This window comes from Myotis brandtii, unplaced genomic scaffold (assembly GCF_000412655.1).
Source record: "Myotis brandtii unplaced genomic scaffold, ASM41265v1 scaffold513, whole genome shotgun sequence".
Lineage (NCBI taxonomy): Eukaryota > Metazoa > Chordata > Mammalia > Chiroptera > Vespertilionidae > Myotis > Myotis brandtii.
Genome location: NW_005369552.1, coordinates 535,970 through 543,974, shown reverse-complemented (window position 1 = coordinate 543,974; position 8,005 = coordinate 535,970). Strand labels below are relative to the sequence as shown.

General features: G+C 46.6%; 1 long non-coding RNA gene across 1 annotated transcript in view; it reads left to right on the top strand.

Annotated features, from left to right (window-relative positions):
* LOC106727980 overlaps positions 1 to 8,005 on the top strand; it is a 9,266-nt gene that overhangs the window by 1,258 nt on the left and 3 nt on the right. The window contains exons 2-3 of the long non-coding RNA XR_001364210.1: positions 1,747 to 1,749; positions 7,915 to 8,005. The exon at positions 7,915 to 8,005 is cut by the window's right edge and continues 3 nt beyond it. This is a non-coding gene — a long non-coding RNA (uncharacterized LOC106727980). The remainder of the gene's footprint in view (positions 1 to 1,746; positions 1,750 to 7,914) is intronic.

Sequence of the window (8,005 nt, the reverse complement as noted above, 5' to 3'; positions counted from 1 at the left end):
GGATGGCAGCTCGCGCTGTCCTGCCCTGCCTGTAGTATAGGATAGAGGCCTGGTGCACGGGAGGGGGCTGGCTGGTTTGCCCTGAAAGTGTCCCAGATCAGGGTGGGGGTCCTGCTTGGGTGCCTGGCCAGCCTGGATGACGGGCTGATGGCTGTTTGCAGCTGGTCACACCCCCTTCAGGGTGGGGGTCCCCACTGGGGTGCCTGGCCAGTCTGGGTGAGGGCCTGAGAGCCGTTTTCAGGCTGGAGGGGAACTTAAGCTCCCAGCCTCTCCTTTTTTCTTTCTTTTTTAATTCTGGATTTATTTACCTTCTATAGCTGTCACTGGAGCAAGCAAGCCTCCTGTTCGCTTCAGCTGCGTGGCTGCCGGCCGCCATCTTGGTTGGCAGTTAATTTGCATATCCTACTGATTAGCCAATGGGAAGGGTGTCGGGGTTATGGTCAATTTGCATGTTTCTCTTTTATTAGATAGGATAGCCTGGATCTGGAAACAGACCAAGTACACATCAGTAGATGAGTGGATAAAAAAGCTCTGGTACATTTACACAATGGAATACTATGTGGCCATAAAAAAGAAGGAAATCTTACCTTTTGCAACAGCATGGATGAAACTGGAGATTATCATGCTAAGTGAAATAAAGCAGAGAAAGACAAATACTATATGATCTCACTTATATGTGAAATCTAATCAATAAAATAATTTAACAAACAAAGTAGAAACAGAAGCTGTGGGGCTGAGCCTGATATTTACCGTAGGACCAACAGATGGGAAGAAAAGTTGAATGTGAAGTTGGAGATAGCAGGACAAACTGGTCTGCAGGATTAATTTGAAAAGGAGCTGGTGTCTGCTGGCATGGAGCTGCACACACGCCTGGTCCAGGATATGGAGACCTTCTAGGAGGAGGCCTGGCGGAGATGGAGCGACTAGGCCCCAGTGCTGCCCCACACCAGCAAGGCCTGCCAGCCCACAGTGCCAGCATGTGCAAGCAGCAGTGGCACCTGTCCTACACCAACCTTCAGAGCATATTTTCTGTGGCTTTACTTTCACCTCTCTAATCCTGCACACGTTTTTCCTGTGTCCAACTCTAACTCAGAACCTTACAGGGTAGAAAATCCTGGGAAACAAAACTAGCTTAGCTAAGTTGACAAGACACCACAACACTCTGAGACATTCTAGTCCAACTAGAGGCCCGGTGCATGAAATTTGTGCACTTGGGGGTCCCTCAGCCCGGCCTGTGCCCTCTTGCAGTCCGGGAGCCCTTAGGGAATGTCCAACTGCCGTGGAGGCAGGAGAGGCTCCCGCCACCGCCACTGCATTCGCCAGCTGTGAGCCTGGCTTCTGGCTGAGCAGTGCTCTTCCTGGTGGTCAGAGCGTATCATAGCAACCGGTCATTCCGCCGTTTAGTCAATTTGCATATTAGCCTTTTATTATATAGGATGTCACTGGTCACCACTGAAAGGAAGGGTGGCACACTATGGAAAAGACACATTAGGTCGTTCTGTGCATCCCTTATAGACCAGGGACCACCCAGTGTTTGGTGTTCAGATTCAACCAGAGCTCCACCACATCAGTCCTTGGGATGTCCTGTCTGTGGTGTCCATGGAGCAGAGGAGGGGCTGCCAGAAGCATGGAGAAACTGGTATTCACAGCTCTGGGAAGTTCTGGTCACTTTGAACTTTGGTCACTGACCTCTGACCTCTGCGATGGATTCTCCATGACTGGACTCTTCCAACCAGCTTTTTAAAGAGGGTGGAAAGTCCCTATTTTTCGACACCCCTTGGAGAAACATTGGTGACACAAAATTGGGTTACCCCTAGATAGGAATGGTCGTTGGTCTCCAAAGCTTCTGATGGGAATATGAACCTGAAATCTGTCCAGTGTGGCTGTGGATATCTGTCTAGATTAAAACAAAGTTTTGGAGAAAATGGCTTCTGTTTCTGTCTGTGTTCCAGCTATAAGGACTGTGAAATAGTGGAGGCCCATGAACATAAGAAAAAAAAAAGCAGAGATTAGTTTGAAGGCACTGGAGAACAAGAGGCTCTGCTTTGAGCATTTTTACAAATGTCTCGGTCCATTCAAGGTTACTCCAGAGTCTTCAATGAGGGTGTAGAATCAGATACTTCTTTTTTGACTGACATTAAGTATTATAACCAGAACATAGTAAATAGTTTAATGAAAAAGGAAATATCTTCTAGCTACTGAAGTGTAGCACCTAAAACTTCTTTATGAAACTCTGGTAACTCTGGTTCAAAGAGTAAGAGAAAACCATGGAAGTTATTTTGAGGAGCCAATTTTTTTCAGGGGTTGCAATAGTAATTATATTGTAGTAGTTAATATTTATTTAGGGCTTGCTATGTGCTTGGCACTAACAAGTTTCTTTCCTTTTATAGCCTCATTTATCCTCCCAACACCCCTGGGAGATTAATACTATGATGCTTCCACTTGGAGATGGGGAAGTTGGGGCCTAGAAAAGTCATGACTTTGTGTAGAGACAGTAAGTTCTGGAGCCAGAGTTCAAACCCAGCCTACACCAATGTACTGCATTCCTACAAAATGCCACACTGACTGGCAGGTACATGCCACTTACGCAAAAGATGTATGAACAGGAAGGTTTAGTACAGTCATTTATGAGTTTAACATTTAAAAAGTGCTTATATCTGTCGATAAGGATTTGATTAAAATAATGAGGACACAGCCACTCACCAGAACAGTATGTATTTGTTAAGAATTATGTTGAAGGTGGATACTAATTGACATGGAAAAGTGTTCCTGTTATGTTGGTGCACACACAAAGGTTACAAAGCATCATGTTTAGTGTACTCCAGTTTTAGCAAAATGTAAGTTTTGATATAAGTATTAATATAACTCTGAAAGTCAGGAAAATTATTACAGCAAAAATTCAAACAATGATCATCTCGAAGTGGCAGGATTCCAGGCAATTAAAACAATTTTGTGTTCCCCCCTTTCCTACAATGATCATGTGATAAAGGGTGGAATGAACGCCTAGCCCCCACCACCGTCCTTTCACTGCACTCCCCACAGGAAACTGCCCAGCACTCCCGTGACCTTGGGTGCTGTGACCTTGGATGATCCCTTCCACAGTCCCACCTCTCTAACAATGAGAAGGTGCTACCTTCAATGTTTCTTCCCGCTCTCACATTCTCTGACTTAATAAATCTCATTCCAAATGGAGGGATGTGGGGATTTACTAGCAAAGTTGATAAAGGGTGTTTTCACACCTTCCCTATTTTCTTTGATATATGAAGTTGTCGTTCCCATCATTCTCTTCCCTTCAGTCCTTTGAAAAGGGATATTTAAATCATTTCTTTTTTTTTCTTTTTATTTTATTTTTTTTATTGCTTAAAGTATTACAAAGAGTATTACATATGTCTCCTTTTTTTTTCCCTGCCCTTGACAATCTTGATCTCTTACTCCCCTCCCTTCTGCCCCCCAACCCTCTCTGGCCTTCCCACTGCAGTTTGACAATCAGTTTGAGGCAGCTCTGCCTCTGTATCTATTATTGTTCAAAAGTTTGTAATGGTCTTTATTATCCATGAATGAGTGAGATCATGTGGTATTTTTCCTTCATTGACTGGCTTATTTCACTTAGCATAATGCTCTCCAGCTCCATCCATGCCGTTGCAAATTGTAAGAGTTCCTTCTTTTTTACAGCAGCATAGTATTCCATCGTGTAGATGTACCACAGTTTTCTAATCCATTCATCTACTGATGGGCACTTAGGCTGTTTCCAGATCTTAGCTATGGTGAATTGTGCTGCTATGAACATATGGGTGCATATATCCTTTCTGATTGGTGTTTTTGGTTTCTTGGGATATATTCCTAGAAGTGGGATCACAGGGTCAAATGGGAGTTCCATGTTTTGTTTTTTGAGGAAACTCCATACTGTCTTCCATAGTGGCTGCACCAGTCTGCATTCCCACCAGCAGTGCACAAGTGTTCCTTTTTCTCCACATCCTCTCCAGCACTTGTCGTTTGTTGATTTGTTGATGATAGCCATTCTGACAGGTGTGAGATGGTACCTCATTGTTGTTTTGATTTGCATCTCTCGGATGATTAGTGACTTTGAGCATGTTTTCATATGTCTCTTGGCTTTCTGAATGTCCTATTTAAATAATTTCACAGAGATATATCAACTCACTCTGGAGGGAAAAAGCACCTTTCCCCAGAAAGACATATTAACCTATACACTAAAAACCCACCCACCAACCAACCAACCAACCAAAACCACTATCCACTGAAACATCACACCCCACAGCCAAGAAAAAAACAAAACAAACCAACTATTCAAACACATTTCCCACTCTGGCCCTTATCCCAGACTCTGGGCTTCTTTCTTAATATCACGTGTCACTTATACACCTGTTGTTAGTAGTAATAATAATCCTATATAATAAAAGCCTAATATGCAAGTCGACCGAATGTTGGAAAGACCGGTGGAAAGATCGGTCACTATGATGTGCACTGACCGCCAGGGGGCAGACACTCAACACAGGAGCTGCCCTCAGCCTGCAGGCCCCAGGCCAGCCAAGGCAAGTGCCAGCGGCCTCCCCCGCATCACCCCGCCAGTCACCCTGCAGAGGGAGGTGACTGGTGGTGGCGGGAGGCAGGCTGGCAAGCAGGTGGCGCCAGTCCAGCCAAGGCAGGTGCCAGCGGGGGGTCCCCCCAATAGATTGCCCTGCTGGTAGCCCCACAGATGGCTCTGATCACCAGCCAGTCCTAGGGACTCTACCCATGCACGAATTTCGTGCATTGGGCTTCTAATAATAATAATAATAATAATAATAATAAAACAAATAACACAGCCCTAGCCAGTTTGGCTCAGTGGATAGAGCATTGGCCTGTGGACTGAAGGGTCCCTGGTTTGATTCCAGTCAAAGGCACATGCCTGGGTTGTGGGCTCTATCCCCAGTAGAGGGCATGCAGAAGGCAGCCAATCAATGATTCTCTCTCATCATTGATGTTTCTATCTCTCTCTCCTCCCTTCCTCTCTAAAATCAATAAAAATATATTAAAAAAATAAATAACAATAACAGCTAGCATTTCTTTTACAGCTATCCATTTGGCTATTTAGCATTTTCCCACACTGAAGTATAGCAAAATCACAGCCTGGTAGAGGCAGGAGGAAGGAACAGATCCTGTTTTAGACCGCAGGGGCTGGCTCCCCGCTTTCGGTGGACTCAACACTCCCCCTTTGGACTCGGCACATGACCCGGCTCTCTGGCACCCTCTGCTGTTGAGTGAGACTCTCCCAGGTCAAGTGCAGTCTTGCTGGCTTCTAAGTCACTGAGACCCAAACTCTGGGTTAGTTTCTTGGTAGCCTTCTAAGCCCTCTTCCTTGCAATAAACCTAAAAATCTGCGCTCAGAGAAGTCCTGTGTTATTTGTTATCCTCCCCAGATGGGGAAGGCGGGTGAGGGGAGTGTCTGGTGGAGAGAGCCTTACTTACAACACTCTGAATTATGAAAACAAAATATATTTTTTCAAGAAATGTAAACATTTAATATGCTTCACACATTCTTAAAGGATCCCACACCAGAGGGATTCTCGCTGAGAGTTACTGTTCTAGAATCTTCTCACCTGCCTGCCCCACACGTCCCCACTTCTCATTGTCCCAGCAGTCTTTCAGGCAGGTGGTAGGTTCTCCTAGGAACTTCACATCCTCCTGCTAGATGTGTGGCAGCATGCAAATCACTAACCCTCTCTGAGCTCGTAACATCAACCCCTGAAAGTCCATTCATTTATTCACTCGTTCAACTGAGTACCTACTCCAGCTGGCCCTGAACCTGGCACTGGGGATACATCAATGAGCAAGACAGATGCTTTCCGCACCCTCACCAAACTTACCACCCAGTGAGGGAGTCTGACAGTATACCAGTGAATGCACAATTGGTTGTAGTTTGTTGATGTAAGGACCCTGACACAAAGAGGAAGAATTGAGGTTGTGAGTTCACACAGAGGCATTAAAGCTGAAAGCTAAATGAAGCAGGTGGAAAATGTCTGCTAAAGACTCTGACTTGCAAAGTTGTAAACCCCAGGAGAGGTGTGTGCCCAGGTCAGCAGGAGTGAGGAGGACGGAGCCCTGAAGGAGGTTGGAGAATTAGGCAGGGTGCAGACAGCAAAGCCTTGAAGGCAGAGCTAAGCATTTGAATCCAATCCTAGAGTGCAGTGGAGAGCCAATGAGTTTAGTTGTAATTGTTGCCATGATCTGATGTGGATTTTGAAAGGTTCCCCCTGGCTGCTGTGAGGATAATAGAAGGGAGGAGGCAGAGGGGCAGGAGCCTCCTCTGATGATGGATGGACACTCGTTCTCAGGTGGTAACAGTGGAGTGGCGAGGAGCTAGATACAGAGCATATTTTGAAGGCAGGACCGAAGGACATGCAGACAGGGATGTGGGGCTAAGGAAGAGGGGGTGTCATGGGTGACAGACATCCAGATCTCTGGCTGTGATGGGGAAGACTCAGGGAGGAGAGTGCTGGAGAGTGAGCTGCCAGAACCTGAGTCAGAGCTGCATGGTGAGCGGACTGTGGATAAGTTCCCGCAGGGTCGCTGCTCTCTAGGAAGGCACACGCGATGCCAAGCTTGGTGACAGCATTTAGTGAGAATTCTTGTTTTGATGTTTAGGATACAAAAAAAAAACCTGGAAAAGTGTGTTCTAGAGTGATGAGTTCAAAATTTCATTTAATTTCTAATTGTAAAGATAGGGAACACGCGCATTTAATGCTGGCAAGAGGACTGAAGTGAAAAACGGGCCTAGGAATGACATGGGTGTGGAGGCCGGGGGGAAGGAAGGGTCCAGGTCAAGCCAGAACCTGGACTAGATTTTTAGCAGTATTTTTGAAATTGGAATTGACTGACACTTTGTCATATTTGGCATCAATGCGATGCTTTTGTTATTGTTTTCTTTAGGGCTACTGGGCACGTAAGCTATGACATCTGCTCTTCGAGTCGTAGCTGAGATGATCATAATATGAGATGGTCATAAATAATATAACTGACATGCTCATAATAATGATAATGGTGATGTCACCACCTTACATCCAGTTAACTGAAGACTGCCTCAAATAAGCAGAGGCTGGGGCATGGTTGGGGGTCAGGCAGAACACTAGGGAGACCCCGCTATGTCCTTTGCTGGTTCCTGGGTCCTCTTTGAGTAGATGGGGGAGGGGAGGAAAGGGAAGACAGAGCCGGGAGTTCACCTTGCAGACGACTTCCAGATTCCCACGGGAGCAAAGATGCTCCTTGCTGCCAGGGGGAGGTTCTCCCCCAGGCCCTGGGGCCCTGGCACAGGCTCCGCTCTGGAAAGCTTCCTAGCTATTGCGGCCACGTGCTGGCAGGGGGCGCTGCGACTTCACAGTTTCCAAGGAGGTCTCCTTTCCCAGCCAATGCTGCCCACGCTGCCTTGGTGAGTTTCTTTAGCTCTGCGAGGATATGCGGGGAGCCGGCAAACCCAGGGCAAAGCTGCCCAGTGCTCACCCTCTGCCTGTCCTAAAGCTTCTCCTCAAGAAAACACACGGATTTATATTTGATTTTATGCCTTGGCTCCTAGCTCACAGGCTGCAAAACAAGCAAGTGGGCCCATAACCGTCCTTTTTAAAGTCGAGTTAATGACGGGGCTTTGGGGTGCAATACAGATTTGAGCAACTATTCATCGCCAAAGCCTAAGCCAAGACATCTATAACAGTAGGGGTGTGACCTTCCTGTCTGGGGGCAGCAGCCACCCAGCCCCAATCCTACTAAGTACCTGGAGCCTCGAGGCAAACTCTCTTTCCTCCTTAGATTCACAGGCAGGGGAGTTGGTGGGTGAGGTGGGCTCCTGGGTGTTGGGTGTGGTGGGACACTTTTTAAGGAACTGTAGACACGGGGTTGGGGAACTTGTTTTTCCTTCATGCTAAGACCATGGTTGGCAAACTTGAGCTTTCGAGCCACATGCGGCTCTTTGGCCCCTTGAGTGTGGCTCTTCCTAAGCCTTAGGAGTACCCTAATT